This window comes from Ranitomeya variabilis, chromosome 6, assembly GCF_051348905.1.
Source record: "Ranitomeya variabilis isolate aRanVar5 chromosome 6, aRanVar5.hap1, whole genome shotgun sequence".
In the NCBI taxonomy this organism is placed as follows: domain Eukaryota; kingdom Metazoa; phylum Chordata; class Amphibia; order Anura; family Dendrobatidae; genus Ranitomeya; species Ranitomeya variabilis.
Genome location: NC_135237.1, coordinates 195995233 through 196019072, shown reverse-complemented (window position 1 = coordinate 196019072; position 23840 = coordinate 195995233).

The following is a 23840-nucleotide window of genomic DNA, read 5'->3' as shown; positions in this document are numbered from 1 at the left end:
GTAATATGGGGCATATATAGACTTACGAAATTCAGTATCAAAGCAAAAAAAGCCCCATGAGCCAGACCTGAGGACAAAAATGAGCAAAATATAAGAACCAAAACCAAAACCAAAATGCAGGAATCCATCCCCACTCTAGGCCTCATTAATGAGAACCCTAAGGCAGGTGGATATGCCAATGAATCCAGTCCATCCCATACTGTCAAGATTAGACCAACATGAGAGACCAACAGTGTCCCTTGACCTGTGGAGTGATAGAAAGCATGTTGGGCTATAAAAGCTCCCATTTTCCAGAACAAGACAGGAGTCAATCATCCATCACGGTATGTCACAAGATCAGCAACCGGCAGCCTATGTGATATCTCCACAGGAATCCACAGAAACAAAGCCCATGCGAAGACAAAGCCAAGATAGCTGTTCCAAGAAGATCCTGAATACCACCTAAAGGGAGAGAAGAGAAAGAAAAGGGATGGAAAGATTAACACAGGAAACCGGTAAACAACAATTCCTCATTGAGTCCCGCCGGGGCTACCGAGCCCAAATTGAAAATCCACCGAGCCTCTGTCTGAAGGAGCCGATGCTTAATAGGACCACCTCTATTAGAACAGTGGATCCTATCCAACCCCACTACTTGTATGTTTGACACTCGACTTGAATGATGAGCCAAGAAATGGGCTGCCACAGGGGTGAGCGTCCTGCCCTTGGCCAGATCATTGGAGGTTAGATGAATCGTCAAAAAGTGCTTCTGCACCCTACGTCAAAGCTCCTGAGTGGTTTGACCCACATATACAAGTCGGCAAGGGCAGATGAGCGCATAAATGACGCAGGTAGTTTTACAGTTAATATAGGACCATAATTTATGCCGTGCACCATCCAGGGGATTGATGAAAAAGTCCCTAGTCACCACCATGTGGGAACAAATAATGCAATTTCCACATGCAAAAGACCCATTGAGCCTAATTCCCTGGTTTATCCTAGTGGACTGTCTCACATAGTGACTCCTGGTGAGGAGGTCCCTAAAATTAGGAGCCCTCCTAGCAGTGAGCAGAGGACGTTCACTCACCACTTTCGAGGTACTGAGGTCAGTGGTTAGAATCCCCCAGTGTCTCCGTAGAATGGTCCCCAAACTGTCCCAACTGTTGTTATAAGTCGTGATGAATCTGGGCTTATTATCACGTACCTTTGTCCTTGATTCCAACAAAGAATCCTGCGTCTTGGCTCTAGCCCGCTGGTATGCCCTGGAGATACTTCTACGAGGGTAGTGCCGATCCTTGAACCGATTGGTCAATTCTCTCGCCTCCACTTGGAAATCCAAGTTGTCGGTGCAATTCCTTCTCACCCATAAAAATTGGCCCGTTGGGACCCCCATCCTCGTGTGCAGCGGATGAAAGCTCCTATAATTGGGAGGCTATTAGTAGCCGTGGGCTTACGGAATAATTTGGTAACAATCGATCCATTTTCCAAAAGCACCTGCAGGTCCAGGAACGTCACTGTGGAAGATGACATGGAGTACGTGAGTAAAATGTTGTGGGTATTGGTGCTCAAAGAATCAATGAATTGACAACATTCCTCCTTGGTACCCATCCAAACGAAAAACAGATCATCAATATATCGTGACCAGTGACATACTTTACTTCTGAAGGCCAATGATGGGAACACCTGAGTGGACTCCCACCACCCGAAGAACAAATTCGCCAGGGCCGGGGCACATCTCGGCCCCATGGCCACCCAAGATACTTGTAGAAAATAGGCTCTATCAAAAAGGAAGTAATTATGTCTAAGAATAAAGTCCAACAGGTCCACCACCAAAGAGTCATGCATTCGATCAGAATGACCCAATTGATCCAGAAAAAATAGGACCGCCGTAATCCCATCCTGGTGACTAATATTTGAGTACAATGACTCCACTTCACAGGTCACTAAAAGCGCCCCCGGAGGTAATGAGAGGCCCCAACAGATACTGATAAAATGCGCCGAATCCTTCACAAAGGAGGGTAAAGTTTTTACAAGTGGCTGTAGGAAGTGATCCACATAGATACAAGCCTTCTCGGAAAGACTGCCGATGCTGGCCACAATGGGCCTGCCCGGGGGCTTAAGGAGACATTTGTGTACTTTGCGCAACATGTAAAATGTAGCCGTAACAGGGCACTCAACCCATAGGAATTTATATTCATGATGATCAATGATGCCCAGGTCCTTAGCCCTATCCAGGAGATTCCTCAACCTGGACGCAAATGTCTCAGTGGGATCAGAGGGCAACCTTTTGTAGAATCTAACATTGCCCAATTGACATTGCGCTTCCTCCAAGTAGAGGGTGTGTGGCCAAAGTACCACATTGCCCCCTTTATCCGCCTCCTTATTGAGAAACGTATTATTTTGACGCAGACCGACGAGAGCCCGTTTTTCCTCCTTACTCAAATTATTAGGGACCAAGGCTCGAGGGGATAAACTCATGATGTCCTTTTTAACGAGTTCAAAAAATACCCGGATGGCGGGCACCAAAGAAAAAGGAGGTGTCACATTAGACCGGTTCCTATGAGGAAAGCGGCTCCTACCTGTACTGGATTCGTTTTCTTGAAGCAGCTGGATCAGGTCCTGCAATATTTGCTGGTCTGTTTGATCAGAATTATCCAACAGATGAGGCCGACCATGTAACACCCGGAGGACCAAATTCCTACAGAACAGGTATAAATCTTTAATTAAAGTGAACTTGTCCGCACACTGCATTGGTGAAAACGTCAAACCCCTCTGTAGAACTGAAAGCTCAGTTGCTGAGAGGACATAGTCAGTAAGGTTAATAACCTGCAAAGTGTTACCTGATACCACGTCCTCCCCAGAGCCTGCCTCCGACACCGTCAAAGCTAGTATTTGCGGTAATTCCGATATTGTTTCTGTGCCGGTGGCCGACGTCCCCCGAATCTGGTGGTCCGCATGGAAACCACAGTGGTGCCTGCGCCCTCTTCGGATACGGCATCTGGCTTGCTCTCTGCCGAAGATAAAAAAAATCACTTCCGGAGGTATAACCCATACCCCTAGTGGTCTCCTGTGTCGTCTCCCTAGTTTTTTGTATAGGCAGAGCCTGCCTCTGATTGCCCTGATGCTTCCATTTGAAGGCCCTAGAGGACTCAAAGTCAGTTCAATCCCTAAAGAATTTGGACTTTTTCTTATTCATAATATCCCGATCATATTTGTTTAAATTTTCTTTAAGTCTATTTTTAAAGGGCTGCACCTCTGTACTCTCATCAAATTTTAACAACTTAGCATCCAAATCCTTGATTTTAGCCCTGGTAGCAGAAAATAGTTCTCTATCATGCTCCAGCAGCATATTGATGATGATGTTGAAGCATTTAAGCAGCCCCTGTTCCCACGTAGTCCGAAATGTTGGAGAGGGTTCCCATGCGGGTAAATGGAAACCCTAAGACCCCGGGGCACAATATTAGCTTTGATATATTCCTTCAGGCTGCAGATATTCCACCACAGCCTTATACCAGTCCTATGAGCTGCTGTAAGCTCCATAGAGAGTTTCAAGAAGTCCGAATCCACAGTCGTATCCCCTTTAGTCAAGAAGATATCAGCCAACTGAGCCTGCCAGCCCGCCTCACGGGCCTCCCAATCCATGTTGCAAAGAATATCCACTGGAAGGGACACACTGGAAGAAACAAGGCAGAGAATCAATATACCAAAGCACAATAAGCCAAGACCCAGCTGGAAATGTGAGAACTGCACCCCAAAAGAACAAAAAACGCCCACCAATCACTATAGACCGTAAAGGAATAGCCCAGTGCCCAATAGCTATATAGGGCTAGTCAGAATATATCCATATACAACCGTACAAACAATAAATACTGGATCCATAATAGGACATGTGCTGCTCAATAGAAAACCCTATATAAGAAAAGGGTAATAACCAGAATGAGGCAAACAAGAAACAATGAGCGCACTACTGTAATTCATGAAGGTCAATTCTAGCCGGGGTGCAAAAAGTGGCCAATGCAATATGATACAAAAAGGAAGAAAAGAACAGCCACTATACATATGCATACCACGGATATATAAAAAGACAATAACCCAAGTATATAAACAGGAAATTTATTAGCAAACCACACAAAAATCTTAAAACATAATTAAAAACAAATACACATAGAAAAACTTGGTCCGTATGCAGATATTACATATAATATATAATGAGCATTAACAAGCCCGCACACATATACATATAATTGGGAACACACCCTCTGGCTCATGGGACTGGAGACAAAAAACCTGCAAGATCCTAAACACCTGTAAGCCGTGCAAATCCCCGGTGTAGGAAGAAATGCACAGGAAGGCGGAACATACCCTAACAGTAGTATCTAAATAAAAAACACCTGAGCACCACCGGTGGACAATTATGGAGAAAACTCCGCAGACAAGAATAGGGCATAAGCACGGTTTAAAGCATGGCCAGGATGATTGCCCATAATAGAACCAAGAGCAGTCACATTACCCACTGAAAGTGAAAGGGGAACAATGTCCCCATGTGCAAGCGGACAGGAACCAAGTAACGCGACCCCACGAGTATCGCCCTCCAAATAGGGCTTCGTCAGGGGAAGTTGTGGCTTGAAGTCTAAATCCTGTATAAATAGCCACAGTGTAACCGACCTGATAGAGATCCGGTGAGCGTAAGTCCAGTCAGGGTGGAAGTAGGGCACATAATCCACTGCACCTGCGTGGAAGTGTGAGCCTTGATAAAGTCCATCCCCCAACTCCAAGAGCAGGAGAGCTGGCAAGCGTGAGTGCGCCCGCGCAAACCGGCCGCACCGCTTAGAGCAAAAAAATACCCTACAGGCAGTGAGGCAATCAGCTTACATTGCGCCTGCGCGACCCTAATAAGTCGGACACCAACATGCTCTCCATAGCACGGACGTGCTGAGAAGCATAAGCACGCTAGTGATAATGGCTTATTGTGCCAAGATAAATGAGGGCAGTATGGGCAGTAATGCCATAGGCACAGAAGTGCAACCGCGGAATAATGAGACAGATAAGGCATGGTAAAAAAAAGAAAAGAAAATAGACCCTAGGTATAAAACCCATACTCAATAAGAGCCTATCATCAGTGAGCCCTAAAAAAGAAGCCCAAAAGGGGAATAAATGTTCAGATGGGAGAGCGAAGGATAATAGTCCTTGACCCTCCCATATAACTCCGCACAATGTAGAAATATGGCGACCCCCGTCACATACAGCTTTTGGGGAGTGTGGCGGTCTTAGTAAATTACTAGAAAGAAAAATGAAGATAGAAAAAACACATGGCCCAGGAAGATAGTACAGGCGAGACAGCCACAGACCACATGCATAAACATGCATACCACATTCAACCCCCGGGGGCATCATACCACAGCCATCATACATCTTTCATCAGGATAATAATAGACATATATAGAGAACGGACGGACCAAAATAGATCCCCATGCAGTAATGATTTTACTAAACAACATGAAAACATTATAAACAAATTATATATCCTAATAATTGCACAGCACCCATTATAAGGCCTACAGACAAAAGTGCGAGAGCCCGAAAACATAAGTTATAAAAGGGCCCAATAAGCAAATATAAGTATAAGGGCTTAAATACCGCGAACCCATTGATATATCCATGGAGCCCCACAGACAAGTGCGGTCCCATTAGGAATGGATAAATGTTGCGCAACATCCGAGTATATGATGTAATATGGGGCATATATAGACCTACGAAATTCAGTATCAAAGCAAAAAAAGCCCCATGAGCCAGACCTGAGGACAAAAATGAGCAAAATATAAGAACCAAAACCAAAACCAAAATGCAGAAATCCATCCCCACTCTAGGCCTCATTAATGAGAACCCTAAGGCAGGTGGATATGCCAATGAATCCAGTCCATCCCATACTGTCAAGATTGGACCAACATGAGAGACCAACAGTGTCCCTTGACCTGTGGAGTGATAGAAAGCATGTTGGGCTATAAAAGCTCCCATTTTCCAGAACAAGACAGGAGTCAATCATCCATCCCGGTATGTCACAAGATCAGCAACCGGCGGCCTATGTGATATCTCCACAGGAATCCACAGAAACAAAGCCCATGCGAAGACAAAGCCAAGATAGCTGTTCCAAGAAGATCCTGAATACCACCTAAAGGGAGAGAAGAGAAAGAAAAGGGATGGAAAGATTAACACAGGAAACCGGTAAACAACAATTCCTCATTGAGTCCCGCAGGGGTTACCGAGCCCAAATTGAAAATCCACCGAGCCTAGGTCCGAAGGAGCCGAGGCTTAATAGGACCACCTCTATTAGAACACTGGATCCTATCCAGCCCCACTACTTGTATGTTTGACACTCGACTTGAATGATGAGCCAAGAAATGGGCTGCCACAGGAGTGAGCATCCTGCCCTTGGCCAGATCATTGGAGGCTAGATGAATCGTCGAAAAGTGCTTCTGCACCCTACGTCGAAGCTCCTGAGTGGTTTGACCCACATATACAAGTCGGAAAGGGCAGATGAGCACATAAATTGCGCAGGTAGTTTTACAGTTAATATAGGACCATAATTAATGCCGTCCACCATCCAGGGGAATGATGAAAAAGTCCCTAGTCACCACCATGTGGGAACAAATAATGCAATTTCCACATGCAAAAGACCCATTGAGCCTAATTCCCTGGTTTATCCTAGTGGACTGTCTCACATAGTGACTCCTGGTGAGGAGGTCCCTAAAATTAGGAGCCCTCCTAGCAGTGAGCAGAGGACTTTCACCCACCACTTTCGAGGTACTGAGGTCAGTGGTTAGAATCCCCCAGTGTCTCCGTAGAATGGTCCCCAAACTGTCCCAACTGTTGTTATAAGTCGTGATGAATCTGGGCTTATTATCACGTACCTTTGTCCTTGATTCCAACAAAGAATCCTGCGTCTGGGCTCTAGCCCACTGGTATGCCCTGGAGATACTTCTACGAGGGCAGTGCCCATCCTTGAACCGATTGGTCAATTCTCTCACCTCCACTTGGAAATCCAAGTTGTCGGTGCAATTCCTTCTCACCCGTAAACATTGGACCATTGGGACCCCCATCCTCGTGTGCAGCGGATGAAAGCTCTTATAATCGAGCAGGCTATTAGTAGCCGTGGGCTTACGGAATAATTTGGTAACAATCGATCCATTTTCCAAAAGCACCTGCAGGTCCAGGAACGTCACTGTGGAAGATGACATGGAGTACGTGAGTAAAATGTTGTGGGTATTGGTGTTCAAAGAATCAATGAATTGACAACATTCCTCCATGGTACCCATCCAAACGAAAAACAGATCATCAATATATCATGACCAGTGACATACTTTACTTCTGAAGGCCGATGATGGGAACACCTGAGTGGACTCCCACCACCCCAAGAACAAATTCGCCAGGGTCGGGGCACATGTCGCCCCCATGGCCACCCCAGATACTTGTAGAAAATAGGCTCTTTCGAAAAGGAAGTAATTATGTCTAAGAATAAAGTCCAACAGGTCCACCACCAAAGAGTCATGCATTCGATCAGAATGACCCAATTGATCCAGAAAAAATAGGACCGCCGTAATCCCGTCCTGGTGACTAATATTTGAGTACAATGACTCCATGTCACAGGTCACTAAAAGCACCCCCGGAGGTAATGAGAGGCCCCGACAGATATTGATAAAATGCACCGAATCCTTCACAAAGGAGGGTAAAGTTTCCACATAGATACAAGCCTTCTCGGAAAGACTGCCGATGCTGGCCACAATGGGCCTGCCCGGGGGCTTAAGGAGACATTTGTGTACTTTGGGCAACATGTAAAATGTAGCCGTAACAGGGCACTCAACCCATAGGAATTTATATTCATGATGATCAATGATGCCCAGGTCCTTAGCCCTATCCAGGAGATTCCTCAACAACATATAACAGAACATACAACATACAACAGAACATACAACATATAACAGAACATACAACATAACATACAACATATAACATAACATACAACATATAACATACAGCATACAACATACAACATATAACAGAACATACAACATATAACATATAACATACGACATATAACAGAACATACAACATATAACATACAACATATAACAGTACACACAACATACAACATAACATACAACATATAACAGTACATACAACATATAACATATAACATACAACATATAACAGAACATACAACATATAACATATAACATATAACATACAACATATAACAGAACAAACAACATACAACATATAACATACAACATATAACAGTACATACAACATATAACATAACATACAACATATAACATACAATACATACATGCAGTACATTCATACATTACATACAATAAATACATATAGACATACAGTACATACAACATAGAGTACATACTCACCATCACCTTGTAACCTTGATCCCCGAAGCCAGTGTCACCTGTAAAAAATATTAAAATAATAAACAAACAATATACTCCCTAAGCCGCAGATATCCAAGTAAAACGAGTGTCCCACGATGATCTCCCGTGGAGAGAAGCAGCATCAGCTGATGCAACCGCTTTCCAGGGGCTCCAGGAATACAGTGACGGAAGGTATCCTTCTGCACTGTATTCCTCTGCCACTATTAAAAATAGTCCCTAGTCTCACTTGTGGCACTGATGTGTGAGAAATTTCCCACGCAGCATTGCCATAAAGCGAGAGTCTGAACTGAGGTAACCTCAGTAATGCACTGCAGGAGCCATTGTCTCCTGTCAGTGTGTCACTGAAGGTCCTATTGTTGTGAATTCCGTTCTCGGGCTCCCTCCTGTGGTCATGAGTGGTACTGTGTGAGTTCTGTTCTTGGGCTCACTCTGGTGGCCTTTAGTGCTTACTGCGGGTCTGTAGCTGGAATCCAGCTGCCTCGTTTTCTGCTAGTCTGGCCTCTATTTAACTCCACCTGGACCTTCACTTTTTGCCTGCTGTCATTATATTCAGTACTGGTTCTGATCTCTCTGGACTTTCCTTGTGACCTGTCTCCTCCTGAGAAGCTAAGTCTTGCTAGTTCATGTTTGCTCATTATTTCCTTGAAAATGTTTCTCTGTATATGATGAGTTCTGTCCAGCTTGCTTATATGTAATATTCTCGCTTGCTGGAAGTTCTGGGGTGCAGAGTTGCGCCCCTCACATCGTGAGTCGGTGTGGGGGTTCTTGTAATCTCTGCGTGGATTATTTTTGGTAGCATTTTATACTGACCGCACAGATCCCTTGCTGTCTTCTGTCTATTTAGTGTTAGCGGGCCTCATTTGCTAAAAACCTGTTTTCATTTCTACGTTTGTGTTTTCCCCTTAACTCACCGTTATTATTTGTGGGGGGCTGTCTAAAACTTTGGGGTGATTTCTCTGAGGCAAGTGAGGCTTGCTTTCTCTCTAGGGGTAGCTAGTTTCTCAGGCTGTGACGAGGCTTCTAGGATTTTAGGTAACGCTCCACGGCTGCCTATAGTGTGTATTGATAGAATCAGGGTTGCGGTCAGTATAGCTCCCACATCCCCAGAGCTTGTCCTAAGGATTTCTGTTACTTAGCAGGTCAGTTTGCGATCCTTGCCACCAGGATCATAACAGTACAGGCCAAAAAAAAAGAGTTAATGCATCGCAAAAGAGGGATAAGAGAGATCCTGAGTTCATTTTTTTTTTCCCTCTGCAGTGTGGCTAGCCTCTCTCGTCCCCTTAATCTCTGGGTGGTTCAGAATTCAGCTGCAGACATGGACATTCAGAGTCTGTCCTCTAGTCTGGATCATCTCACTGCAAGGGTACAAGGTATCCAGGATTATGTAGTTCACAGTCCTATGTCAGAGCCCAAAATACCAATTCCTGAGTTATTCTCTGGAGATAGATCTAGGTTTTTGAATTTCAAAAATAATTGTAAATTATTCCTTTCTCTGAGACCTCGTTCCTCTGGTGACCCTGTTCAGCAAGTTAAAATTATTATTTCTTTGTTAGGTGGTGACCCTCAAGATTGGGCATTCTCTCTGCCGCCAGGAGATCCTGCATTACTAAATGTGGATGCGTTTTTTCTGGCGCTTGGATTGCTTTATGAGGAACCTAATCTAATAGACCAGGCAGAAAAGGTTTTGCTGGCTCTCTCTCAGGGTCTGGATGAAGCAGAGGTTTACTGTCAGAAGTTTAGGAAATGGTCTGTGCTCACTCAGTGGAATGAGTGTGCCCTGGCAGAAATTTTCAGAAAAGGTCTTTCTGAAGCCGTTAAGGATGTTATGGTGGGGTTCCCCACACCTGCGGGTCTGAATGAGTCTATGTCATTGGCCATTCAGATTGATCGACGTTTGCAGGAGCGCAAACCTGTGCACCATCTGGCGGTATTTTCTGAGCAGAAGCCTGAGTCTATGCAATGTGACAGGATTCTGACCAGAATTGAACGGCAGAATCACAGACGTCAGAATGGGTTGTGCTTTTACTGTGGTGATTCTACTCATGTTATCTCTGATTGTTCTAAGCGCACAAATAGGTTCACTAAATCTGTCACCATTGGTACTGTACAGCCCAAATTCATTTTGTCTGTTACTTTGATTTGCTCCCTGTCATCCTACTCAGTTATGGCTTTTGTGGATTCAGGTGCTGCCCTGAACTTGATGGATTTGTCATTTGCCAGGCGCTGTGGTTTTATCTTGGAGCCTTTGCAATTTCCTATTCCACTAAAGGGAATTGATGCTACACCATTGGCCAAGAATAAGCCTTAGTACTGGACTCAAGTGACTATGTGCATGACTCCTGCACATCAGGAGGTGATTCGTTTTCTTGTGTTACATAATTTGCATGACGTTGTCGTGTTGGGTCTGCCATGGCTGCAGGCTCATAATCCAGTCCTGGATTGGAAAGCAATGTCTGTGTCAAGTTGGGGTTGCCAGGGGATTCATGGCGATGCTCCTTTGGTGTCAATTGCTGCTTCTACTCCTTCTGAAGTCCCTGAATTTCTGTCGGACTACCAGGATGTATTTGATGAGCCCAAATCCAGTGCCCTACCTCCTCATAGGTATTGTGATTGTGCTATAAATTTGATTCCTGGTAGTAAGTTCCCTAAGGGATGACTTTTCAATTTATCTGTACCAGAACATACCGCTATGCGGAGTTATATAAAGGAGTCTCTGGAGAAGAGGCCTTGGACGCATATTTCCATGGATTTTATTTTGGATCTTCCAGTCTCTCAGAGGATGTCTGTCATCTGGGTGGTTTGTGATCGTTTTTCTAAAATGGTCCATTTGGTGCCCTTGCCTAAGCTGCCCTCCTCCTCCGATTTGGTGCCGCTGTTTTTTCAGAATGTGGTTCATTTGCATGGGATTCCGGAGAACATTGTGTCTGACAGAGGATCCCAGTTTGTGTCCAGATTTTGGCGGTCCTTTTGTGCTAAGATGGGCATTGATTTGTCGTTTTCGTCGGCCTTCCATCCTCAGTAGTGTTGAGCATTCCGATACCGCAAATATCGGGTATCGGCCGATACTTGCGGGTATCGGAATTCCGATACCGAGATCCGATACTTTTGTGGTATCAGGAATCGGTATCGGGATTAATATCAATGTGTAAAAGAAAGAATTAAAATAAAAAATAGGGATATACTCACCTCTCCGACGCAGCCTGGACTTTACCGCCGTAACCGGGAGCCATTGTACCTAAAAATGCGCGCTTGAAGGGCCTTAGATGACGTCACGGCGCTCTGATTGGTCCGTAGCGGTCGCGTGACCGCTACGCGACCAATCACAAAGCAGTGACGTCACCTAAGGTCTTTCAAGCGCTTGAAATACCTTAGAAGACGTCCGCAGCTTCTGATTGGTCATGTAGCGGTCGCGTGACCGCTACGCGACCAATCACAAAGCAGTGACGTCACCTAAGGTCTTTCAAGCGCTTGAAATACCTTAGAAGACGTCCGCAGCTTCTGATTGGTCGCGTAGCGGTCGCATGACCGCTACGCGACCAATCACAAAGCAGTGACGTCACCTAAGGTCTTTCAAGCGCTTGAAAGACCTTAGGTGACGTCACTGCTTTGTGATTGGTTGCGTAGCGGTCACGCGACCGCTACGCGACCAATCAGAAGCTGCGGACGTCTTCTAAGGTATTTCAAGCGCTTGAAAGACCTTAGGTGACGTCACTGCTTTGTGATTGGTCGCGTAGCGGTCACGCGACCGCTACGGACCAATCAGAGCGCCGTGACATCATCTAAGGCCCTTCAAGCGCGCATTCTTAGGTACAACGGCTCCCGGTTACGGCGGTAAAGTCCAGGCTGCATCGGAGAGGTGAGTATATCCCTATTTTTTATTTTAATTCTTTCTTTTACACATTGATATGGATCCCAGGGCCTGAAGGAGAGTTTCCTCTCCTTCAGACCCTGGGAACCATACAGGATACTGTCCGATACTTGGTGTCCCATTGACTTGTATTGGTATCGGGTATCGGTATCGGATTAGATCCGTTACTTTGCCGGTATCGGCCGATACTTTCCGATACGGATACTTTCAAGTATCGGACGGTATCGCTCAACACTAATCCTCAGACGAATGGCCAAACTAAACGAACTAATCAGACCTTGGAAACTTATCTGAGATGTTTTGTTTCGGCTGATCAGGATGATTGGGTGTCCTTTTTGCCATTGGCTGAGTTCGCCCTCAATAATCGGGCTAGTTCTGCTACTTTGGTTTCACCTTTTTTTTGCAATTCTGGTTTTCATCCTCGTTTTTCCTCAGGTCAGGTTGAGCCTTCGGACTGTCCTGGGGTGGATTCTGTGGTGGATAGGTTGCAACAGATTTGGAACCACGTAGTGGACAATTTGACGTTGTCACAAGAGAAGGCTCAGCGCTTTGCTAACCGCCGTCGCTGTGTGGGTCCCCGACTTCGTGTGGGGGATTTGGTATGGCTGTCTTCTCGTTTCGTTCCTATGAAGGTTTCCTCTCCTAAGTTCAAGCCTCGTTTCATCAGTCCTTATAAGATTTTAGAAATCCTTAACCCTGTGTCATTTCGTTTGGACCTCCCAGCATCGTTTGCCATTCATAATGTGCTCCATAGGTCATTATTGCGGAGGTATGTGGTGCCTGTGGTTCCTTCTGTTGATCCTCCTGCTCCGGTGTTGGTTGAGGGAGAATTGGAGTATGTGGTGGAGAAGATCTTGGATTCTCGTATTTCGAGATGGAAGCTTCAGTACTTGGTTAAGTGGAAGGGCTATGGTCAGCAGGATAATTCCTGGGTTGTCGCCTCTGATGTCCATGCGGCTGATTTGGTTCGTGCCTTTCATCTGGCTCGTCCGGATCGGCCTGGGGGCTCTGGTGAGGGTTCGGTGACCCCTCCTCAAGGGGGGGGTACTGTTGTGATTTCCGTTCTCGGGCTCCCTCCTGTGGTCATGAGTGGTATTGTGTGAGTTCTGTTCTTGGGCTCACTCTGGTGGCCTTTAGTGCTTACTGCGGGTCTGTAGCTGGAATCCAGCTGCCTCGTTTTCTGCTAGTCTGGCCTCTATTTAACTCCACCTGGACCTTCACTTTTTGCCTGCTGTCATTGTATTCAGTACAGGTTCTGATCTCTCTGGACTTTCCTTGTGACCTGTCTCCTCCTGAGAAGCTAAGTCTTGCTAGTTCATGTTTGCTCATTATTTCCTTGAAAATGTTTCTCTGTATATGATGAGTTCTGTCCAGCTTGCTTATATGTAATATTCTCGCTTGCTGGAAGTTCTGGGGTGCAGAGTTGCGCCCCTCACATCGTGAGTCGGTGTGGGGGTTCTTGTAATCTCTGCGTGGATTATTTTTGATAGCATTTTATACTGACCGCACAGATCCCTTGCTGTCTTCTGTCTATTTAGTGTTAGCGGGCCTCATTTGCTAAAAACCTGTTTTCATTTCTACATTTGTGTTTTCCCCTTTACTCACCGTTATTATTTGTGGGGGGCTGTCTAAAACTTTGGGGTGATTTCTCTGAGGCAAGTGAGGCTTGCTTTCTCTCTAGGGGTAGCTAGTTTCTCAGGCTGTGACGAGGCGTCTAGGATTTTAGGTAACGCTCCACGGCTGCCTATAGTGTTTATTGATAGAATCAGGGTTGCGGTCAGTATAGCTCCCACATCCCCAGAGCTTGTCCTAAGGATTTCTGTTACTTAGCAGGTCAGTTTGCGATCCTTGCCACCAGGATCATAACACCTGTAGAGCAGTGACATCACCCAATGTCACTGTTCTATAGGGGAGATCGTCGTGGGACACTCGTTATTAATTGGACTGCGTCGGACAGGGAGTATACGGTTTATTATTTTTAATTTTTTGCAGGCGATCGAATATGGTAAGTATGGTTAAATTAAGAATATTAAAATATTTTTTTCTGGCTGTGTCTTTATTTATTTTTTAACTCTTTCACTACTATTGGATTAATAATGGATAGGCATCTTATTGACGCCTCTCCATTATTAACCAGGCTTAATGTCACCTTACATTAGCAAGGTGACATTAACCCCTTATTACCCCATATCCCACCGCTACTCGGGAGTGGGAAGAGAGGGGCTAAGTGCCGGAATTGGTGCATCTTACAGATGTGCCATTTCTGGGGCGGCTGCGGGCTGGTATTTGTAGCCGGGGGGCCAATATCCATGGTCCCTTCCTAGGCTATGAATATCAGCCCACATCTGTCTGCGTAGCCTTTCTGGCTATAAAATATAAGGGGACCCCACGTCATTTATTTTTTTTGGGGTCCCCCTATATTAATAGCCAGTAAAGGCTACGCAGACAGCTGCATGCTGATATTCATAGCCTGGGAGGAGGCCATGGGTATTAACCCCTTCCAATGCTACAAATATTGGCCCCTGGCCATCGGCTTTCCCCCTCTGGCGCAGAAAATTGAGCGGGAGCCCACGCCATTTTTTTCAGATTTTTTGTTTTTTTTAATTAACGTTCATTAAGGAACATAGGCCTTGCTATTATATATAAATGGATATATGTATCCATATAACTATGGCTATAATTATCTATAGATATATTTATAGACAGATAGTTATATCTATCCATATATCTATCTGGATACTTTCACACATCAGGATTTTGCCGTCAGGCACAATCCGGCGAGTTTTGAAAAAAAACAGATCCAGTTTTTTTCCGCCGGATCCATTTTTTTCTTATAGAGTTGTATTAGTGCCGGATTGCACCTGACCGCGTATAGCCCATCTGGACCGTTTCCCCCCCCCCCCACCCCCAGACCAAATTCTGCCACCCCGTCTCATGCTACATATGCACAAAAAACATGACACATTAAATTCTTTGGAAATTTTTGGCCACAGCGGCCAGTTTATTAACAAACAACAGTTAAAACATTATAACCATACAGAATTATCTGAAAAAACCTGAGGGGGAGGGTTCTTGGAGCTAAAAGATCTGGCATCATATATATATATATATATATATATATATATATATATGGGCAAAACCCAACACTTTTTTACCCTCAGCCGTGACAACCAGCTCGAGGGCACCATGTAACCCTATTTCAGGGCAGACCAAAAACCCGAAAGCTCCCGAGGACAATCCCCGTCCAGAGCGCGTAACCACAAGCCAGATCCACCCCCATCCTTTTAATTGACCTTCCTCCAATAAACATCACCAACTCCAAGAACCCCGCCCCCCCGCCAACCACGAACAGCCCTGACCACCTCAGGCTCGTGAGTGCCCCACCACCGCCAACGCTCTTTCCACACCCTCCTGTATGGCAAGCGCCCACAAGTCTACACCGATATCGTTTAGGTGCACACCATCCTCTCTCCAAAAGTTACCGACCCCGGCCTCCAACTCGAAGTGCCTCACTGCAATTCCTCCATTCCTGGATACAAACTTCCCCACAGCCCTATTAAGTTTGATCCTGGCCCTATTAATGCCTGTCAAAGACCGAGCCAACCTCCACCGTTTCCTGGGCACAATGTCGGACCAAACCGTCGTAACTCCCGGATAAGAGACCCACAATCTCAAAAAATCGAAGCGGATGTCCCTGATCAGTTCCCTAACCGGCTTCGTACCCAAACCATTCCCCCCTATGTGCACCAGCAAGATATCAGGCACTCTATCCAGACGAACCGCCCGTGAAAATTCGGGCAACACCCGGTTCCATAACATACCCCGGAACCCCAACCATCGAATCACTACCGTGTCGCGGCAAAAACCCAACTGTCTGCCGTCCGGTCTCGCGTCAGCCCGCGCCGCACCCCAATACACGAACGAATGTCCGAAAATCCATGTCAATAACGGGGGCCGACCTGAAAAACAAAACAATAATTAAATGAACCAGAAAGCTACATGGCCCCACACCGACTAATGCCGTATATAAGTCAAATAACGATTAGAACTCCAGCGCCCGATTCGTTTAATCACATCGGACCCTAAACCCAAACCATCCGCAACCGTTGCCGCCCCAATTCTAAAAGAATGAGACCCGTATGACTGGGGATCCAGTCCCAACTCGACTAAAACCTTTTTTAAAACCGCCGAGAATTGAAAACATGACAAGAAAGTCCCGTCCTGGTGGCAAAGTAACGGGCCAGACCTAACCGACCACAAACCCCAGTATTCCTCCAAACATCGCTGCGGACACATCAAACATCCAGTTACCCTCCCTAAAGCCACCCGCTTACCCTTTCCGAACCTGTCAGTCTTCGACCTCCGAATCAAAAAAGAAATACCTCCCACCCAAAAATCAACATCCTCTGCTGACAAACCTCCCGCCTTAGCCTTGTTAGGGGACACCAGCTCACCCAATCTCAAGGCCCCAAAAAACGCCCAAGAATATGCCAACCTAAACAAGGCAACTTCAAACTGAGAACCACAAATTCTCCCAACTGCATCTCCTAACCTTACTAACAAACTAAAAGAAATGGGTCTACGCTTGTCAACACTAGTATTCCCGCTACGAAAACCCCGCAGGGCCTGAACTACGAGAAAATTCTTGGTAACATCGACCGACCCCTGCAGCTTGAAACCAAAGGCCAAACCCGCCATAAATTTATTTAACTTCGATACTGACCAATTCCACTCAGCTGCCTTGCCCACCAAAAACAATACCGCCATTGTCCTATCACTGTCCGATTCAGCCGCTCCCCATTGACCAGACCAACTCTCCCAGATTTCCCAAGCCGATTTGTAAGCCAGCCACGTCGACCTCGAGACCGAGGATTGAATCAACCTTCCTCCTCGTCCGCAACAATTTTCCACAAACGTGAAGGGCATACCACTCCTGAGGCGTCCGCATCTGGGGCCAACTCCCGGAAACGTTCCAACTGTGAACGAGACAAAGCATCCGCTAAAGAATTTTGTACCCCCGGTACATGTACTGCAGAAATGTATGCATTTAACTCCAAGCAGCGCAACACAAGTTCCCTAACCAGCCTAATCACCGGGGGGGAGGAAGAGGTTAAACTATTGATAATAGCAACCACACTTAAATTATCGCAATGAAACCTGACCTTCCGATTTTGAAAAATGTCACCCCAAATTGCAACCGACACCACAATTGGGAACAGTTCTAAGAGTGCAAGATTCTTAGTTAAACCCTGCTTCCGCCATACTTCCGGCCACACCTCCGCACTCCATCGACCTGCACAATACGCGGCGTATCCAACCGAACCGGCCGCATCTGTGTAAATTTCACAGTCAAAATCATCCACGGCTTCCAACTGAATCAAAGAGCGACCATTATAATTTGACAAAAAACGCTGCCAAACGACCAAATCTTCCCTATGCTCCTTGGTTAAACGAACAAAATGATGCGCCGCCCTAACTCCGGCCGTTGCCAACGACAACCTTCGGCAAAAGATTCGGCCAATGGGCATAATCTGGCACGCGAAATTCAAACGCCCCAAAAGGGACTGCAATTCTTTCAACGTCACCTTACGCAAGTGACCAATCCTGCGTACCTCATGTATCAGCAACGAAAGTTTGTCCTCAGGTAACCTACATTCCATCTTCTCCGAATCGATAAGGATACCCAAAAAACTCAGAACCTTACAGGGTCCCTCCGTCTTCTCCTTCGCCAACGGTACTCCAAACAACCCTGCCATCCACTCCATAGTAGCCAACAAATTCCTGCATACGGCTGAATCAGGGGGGCCAATAAACAAAAAATCATCCAAATAGTGGATGGCGGAAGGAACACCGGACACATCCCTGATAACCCATTCCAGAAACGTGCTAAACATCTCAAACAGTGAACAAGAAATCGAACATCCCATAGGCAAACATCTGTCCAGATAAAAACCACCTTTCCAACTACAACCCAACAAAGGAATGCTATCCGGGTGCACAGGGAGCAACCGAAAAGCCGATTCAATATCTGTCTTGGCCAGTAAAGCCCCCTCGCCATACCGCCGTACCCATTGCACTGCCGTATCAAACGAGGTGTACACCACTGAACAAAGCTCTCCATCTATGCCATCGTTAACTGACCTCCCTTTCGGATACGACAAATGTTGGATCAACCGAAACTTGTTCGGCTCCTTCTTGGGCACCACCCCCAAAGGTGAAAGGACCATGTCTTCAATGGGCAATGAACTGAATGGCCCAGCCATCCTACCCAGTTCCACCTCCTTCGCCAACTTACTGCTAACTACCTCAGCATGCAAATCCGCTGACCTCAAATTCTTAGTAGTAAAGGGAACCACGTGATTAGGGGCCGGGATCCGAAAACCCTCAGAAAAACCCCGTAAAAGAATTCTCGCCTTATCTTGATCAGGGTATCTATTTAGATAAGGGACCATCCCTTGAAGCCTCACCGGTGTCTCCCCTTTGACTACTACCCGTTCCTGGCTTACCCTTGGCTTTTTTGAAACATTTGGATGCTCCATGGGAGCTCCCGTTGCAATGGGAACAAACGTGCTTAAATTTGCAGGAGTTCCCGTACTTACATTGGCCATCATTGAACTGCCAACAAGTACCGGACTTCTCTTTCCCGCCCTGTGCCCCCTGGCCTCCGCTGGCATGTCCTGATTGCTGAGTGCTGTTGCCCCCGCTACCCTGAAAGGACTGCCCATATCTCACCGGAGCCATGACTTTCAACCAGAGCCCGATGTCCTTTTGGTCCCATTTGATTTCGGGCCTGACTGCCTTCCTCTGACGGAACTGCTCGTCATAACGGAGCCACACCTGCCCCCCATAAGTCCGATGTGCCTCACCTATCGAGTCAAAGTAACAAAACAGGCCCGAACAGTTATCTGGAAATTTCTCACCTATGACACTAGCCAGTATCGCAAAAGCCTGCTGCCAATTAACGAAAGTCTGCGGAATCAACCGCCACCTACGCTTCTCCTCCTCCTCTTTTTTGCTGTCCTCCTTCTTACTCTTGTCCAAATAAAATTTTTCCAAAGGGAGTAGGGAGAAAATCTCCACATACTCATCCTTCCAAATCCTCTCCTTCACTTCCTTCTTTAAATGCGCCCCCAGCGGGCCCTCGAAGCAGACGTATACCTCCCCCTTTGCCCTGTCGTCCAATTTTACTTTATCCCCTTTATCCTTCTCAGTCTGTACCGACACCGATACACCGGCAGACGATGCCTGTGCTGACCCCCCAGAGCTAGTCGCATCACTAGCCAACCGCGATCCCGCCCTCACACCCTGTAACCAGGCTCCAAGGGGGGAACCCCCATCCCCCTCCGCAACTCCCCCTTCCAGACTTTTCAAAAAATGTGACACCCCAGCCAAAATATCACTAATTCCCGACATCCCAGAGCCCCCTACCCCCGCTATAGAGCTAATAACGGATGCCGTTCCCCCGATACCCCCAACCCCCCTTAAACTACCCCCTAAATGAGACAGACTAGACGTGGACGTATACTCACGAGGCTGCGCGGGTGCTGTGTCCCCGCCAGCCGCACATCCAGACTCCTGCCGAGTTCCATCCTCCAATTGTTCGCTCCCCGACTCGCTCCTGGTGTCGTAGCCCTGCCTCTCCAGGCCCGCGCCCCTGGCCTCCTCGTCACCAGGGGGGACCGGAGCGGGGGATATGTGGCGCTCCCTAGACCGTCTGCCGGATCTGGATCTGGCGTCAGCCGCCATCGCTTGCAGCCTGCTGTCTCTTCCTGTGCCACTGTTGTCCCCAGCCTGGGAGTCCTGAGGCTGTCTGCCCTGCAGCCTGCTCTGCCGGCCTCTCCGCGTGTCAGACGCCCGCCCTCCTGCATCACCGTGGGCGCCTGGATCCTCCGCAATCGCTCCGCTCCCTCCTGCAGCCGCCCCAGCTGCCTGGCGCCTCTGCTCCGCTGCTGCCCGAGCCGTGCACACCGGCGCCACGCCGCTCCGTACTCTCCCCGGCTGCCCCGAACTCCGGCGCGCAGGCGCAGGCCTCACTTCCGGTGCGGCCTGTGGTAAAGGGGAAGCGCGCCCAGCCGCCGCGCTCCTGGTCTCCATAGTGCGGCGCCGCGCTGCGCCGGCAGGTCGGGGGCCAGGATTCCTGCCGGAGGCGGCGCCGGGCGAAGCAGCCGCGCCGGGGCACCGAGCCTCCGCAGGGTCCCGAGTGGGGCTCCGCGGCCTCCTCCTGCCGCGCGTACCCATCTCCGGCGACAGACGCTCCGGTGGCCTGGTCCTCCTCGTCCTGGTGCCGCTCGGCTCCGCAGTCCCCAGCAAGGTGGCCAGCTGCTCCTGCAGCCATCCGTCCCTGCGCGATCTCGCCATCTCCCGAAGCCGATCCATCATGCCGTCCGCGGAATCCATCTTCTCCAGGTAACGGATTGCAGTGATTAGAGGGGGTCTTTCTCTATTGCCTTCCTCCTCGTGACTGGACTTCTTCCCGCACTTTTTCCCCTAACCAATAATACCCAGCCCCCAGCTCCTCCCCCCCCCCTTTTCCCCCAGCCAATCCCTTTCACTAATTCAAACCTGATATGGGAAAAAACCCTCCCATGGCAACTCAGTCATGGGGGGCTTTCATCTAGCTCTGCCCATTCCAGCCCCCCCCTTGATGGCCACACGTTTCATCCGTTTTTTGCCGGATCCATCAGAAAAGCTGTTTCCGGTGGACAGAGAAAACGTACAGAAGAACAGTTTATCTGTCTGGCGAAAAAACGCACAGAGACGGATCTGGTCAAAAACGTATGAAACTGAGATGTGAAGTGATGAATCCAGCCTCTGAATCCGGTTTTTCATGCATGTTTCCATTCAAATCATGCTCATTTTCCATTCTCTCTCTCTCTCTAAAAAAAAAAAACGGATCAGTTGCATCAGTTTTTCACTATTTGCAATAGATCAGTTTTTTCAAAAATTCGCCGGATCCTGCCTGATAGATAGATGTAGGTGGATATATGGATAGTTAGGCTACTTTCACACATCAGTTTGTTTCCGTTAAGCAGGATCCGGCAAATTTTTAAAAAAATGGATCTGTTGCAAATAGTGAAAAACTGATGCAACTGATCCGTTTGTTTTTTTTTTGGAGAGAGAGCGAGAGAGAGAACGGAAAATGTGCATGATTTCAATGGAAAAAATGCATGAAAAACTGGATTCGGAGGCCGGATTTCACATCTCAGTTTCAGACATTTTTCGCCGGATCTGTCACTATGCATTTTTTCGCGGGACAGAAAAAACTGTCCTCTGTACGTTTTCCCCGTCCGCCAGAAACAGGTTTTTTTTTTACGGATCCGGCAAAAAACGTATGAAACATGTGGCCAGGCCATCAGGCGCAATCCGACGCTAATACAACTCTATGAGAAAAAAAGGGATCCGGCGAAAAAAAAAAGGAGCAGTTTTTTTCAAAACTCACCGGATTATGCCTGAAGGCAAAAACCTGATGTGTGAAAGTAGCCTAACTATCCATATATCAATCTACATCTATCCATAGATATATCTAGATCTGGATCTACCAGTGTCTAAACATTTCACGGAGAAATGTCATACTGAGGCCATGTGCACACGTTCAGGATTTTTCGCGTTTTTTTCGCTATAAAAACGTGATAAAAACGCGAAAAAAACGCTAACATATGCCTCCCATTATTTACAGTGTATTCCGCATTTTTTGTGCAAATGTTGCGATTTTTTTCCGCGAAAAAATCGCATCGCGGAAAAAAAAGCAACATGTTCATTAAAAATGCGGAATTGCGGGGATTCCGCACACCTAGGAGTCCATTGATCTGCTTACTTCCCGCACAGGGCTGTGCACACCATGCGGGAAGTAAGCAGATTATGTGCGGTTGGTACCCAGGGTGGAGGAGAGGAGACTCTCCTCCACGGACTGGGCACCATATAATTGGTCAAAAATAAAAGAATTAAAATAAAAAATAGTCCTATACTCACCCTCGATGTCTTCCCGCCTCACCGCTGCATGCTGCCGCTTCGGTTCCTATAGCTGGTGTGCGGTGAAGGACCTGTGATGACGTCACTGTCTTGTGATTGGTCGTGAGCGGTCATGTGACCGCTCACGTGACCGCTCACATGATCGCGACGTCATGGAAGGTCCTGCGCGCACAGCAGCTATAGGAAGAGGAACGGACGCCGCTGAGGAGATGTCTGGGTGAGTATAAGCATTTTTTTTTATTTTTTTTATTATTTTTAAACATTCTATCTTTTACTATAGATGCTGCATAAGCTGCATCTATAGTAAAAAGTTGGTCACACTTGTCAAACAGTATGTTTGACAAGTGTGACCAACCTGTCAGTCAGTTTTCCAAGCGATGCTACAGATCGCTTGGAAAACTTTAGCATTCTGCAAGCTAATTACGCTTGCAGAATGCTAAAAAAAGCGAAAAAAACGCAAAAAAAACGCAAAAAAAAAATGCGGATTTCTTGCAGAAAATTTCCGTTTTTCTTCAGGAAATTTCTGCAAGAAATCCGAACGTGTGCACATAACCTGAAAAACAACTGCGGTTCCGTATTATTGATATGGTACCGGTTCAGAGAAGGGGAGGTGACCGTATACGGTTACTTAAAAAGAAAGAGTTGGAATGGATAAAAAAACTGAATTCTAACCTTATGGTCTTAATGTGGATTTCAAACTTAATTCAATTATGTAAATGTGATAGTGGTTATATTCTCTCCTAAGTGCATATTTTATATTTATTTTTTATGTTTTAAAAGAAACTTATGGAGTTATTTGTCCTTTTTCAGGTGTCCTATCTTACATACCGAGATACTATATTGTGGCTACGACTTTGAACAATGGATGATGGACCCATACTGATTACTCTATAATGTGGATATTTTGCTTTCCTTTTTCCTTGATCTCTGCATCTCTCTTGATATTTTGATTCTTTTGGATATATAATTACAGAGAATAAAAGCTTGAATTTATAAACATAGGAAACTCCCCTGCTTTGGTCATTAGGTCTTTTATGTCTCTCTAGGGATGTTGAAAATGTAGCCAAAGATTGGGTCATGTGCGTCATATTGTAGGGGTTTGGAGAAACACGGGGGGTACCCACCCCCAAAGGTCTCCATTTCCCTACTCAGGGTCAGGATGCCCCACTTTAATAAGGGGGGCTTCCTGGACCTTGGTGACGTATTACAGACTTATGTCTGGGTCCCTTTAAATATGGCGGCACATCGAGTATGTTCCCGAGTAGAGAAGACTATTCTTATATATATGACCGTGTATGGAGTAGTTTAATTTTGTACATAATTTATTTTTTTTTTATATATATATTTTTTATGTTTTTCATATTCTGTACAATAATTCCTGAGTAATGCAGAGTTTGGGGTTACTAGGATCGCTATTGTATTTTTTATATTGCTATTGCAATAGTTATGTGGTCCTATCCTCCGTGTGGGCAAAGCCGCCCCTAGCTAACATGGCGCCATGGTCCTCGGAAGGCTCTGAGCAGCTGCAGGGCAGAGCATTGTGGGTCCCTGACTGTGATGTCACGGACATGTGCAGTAGGCACGTG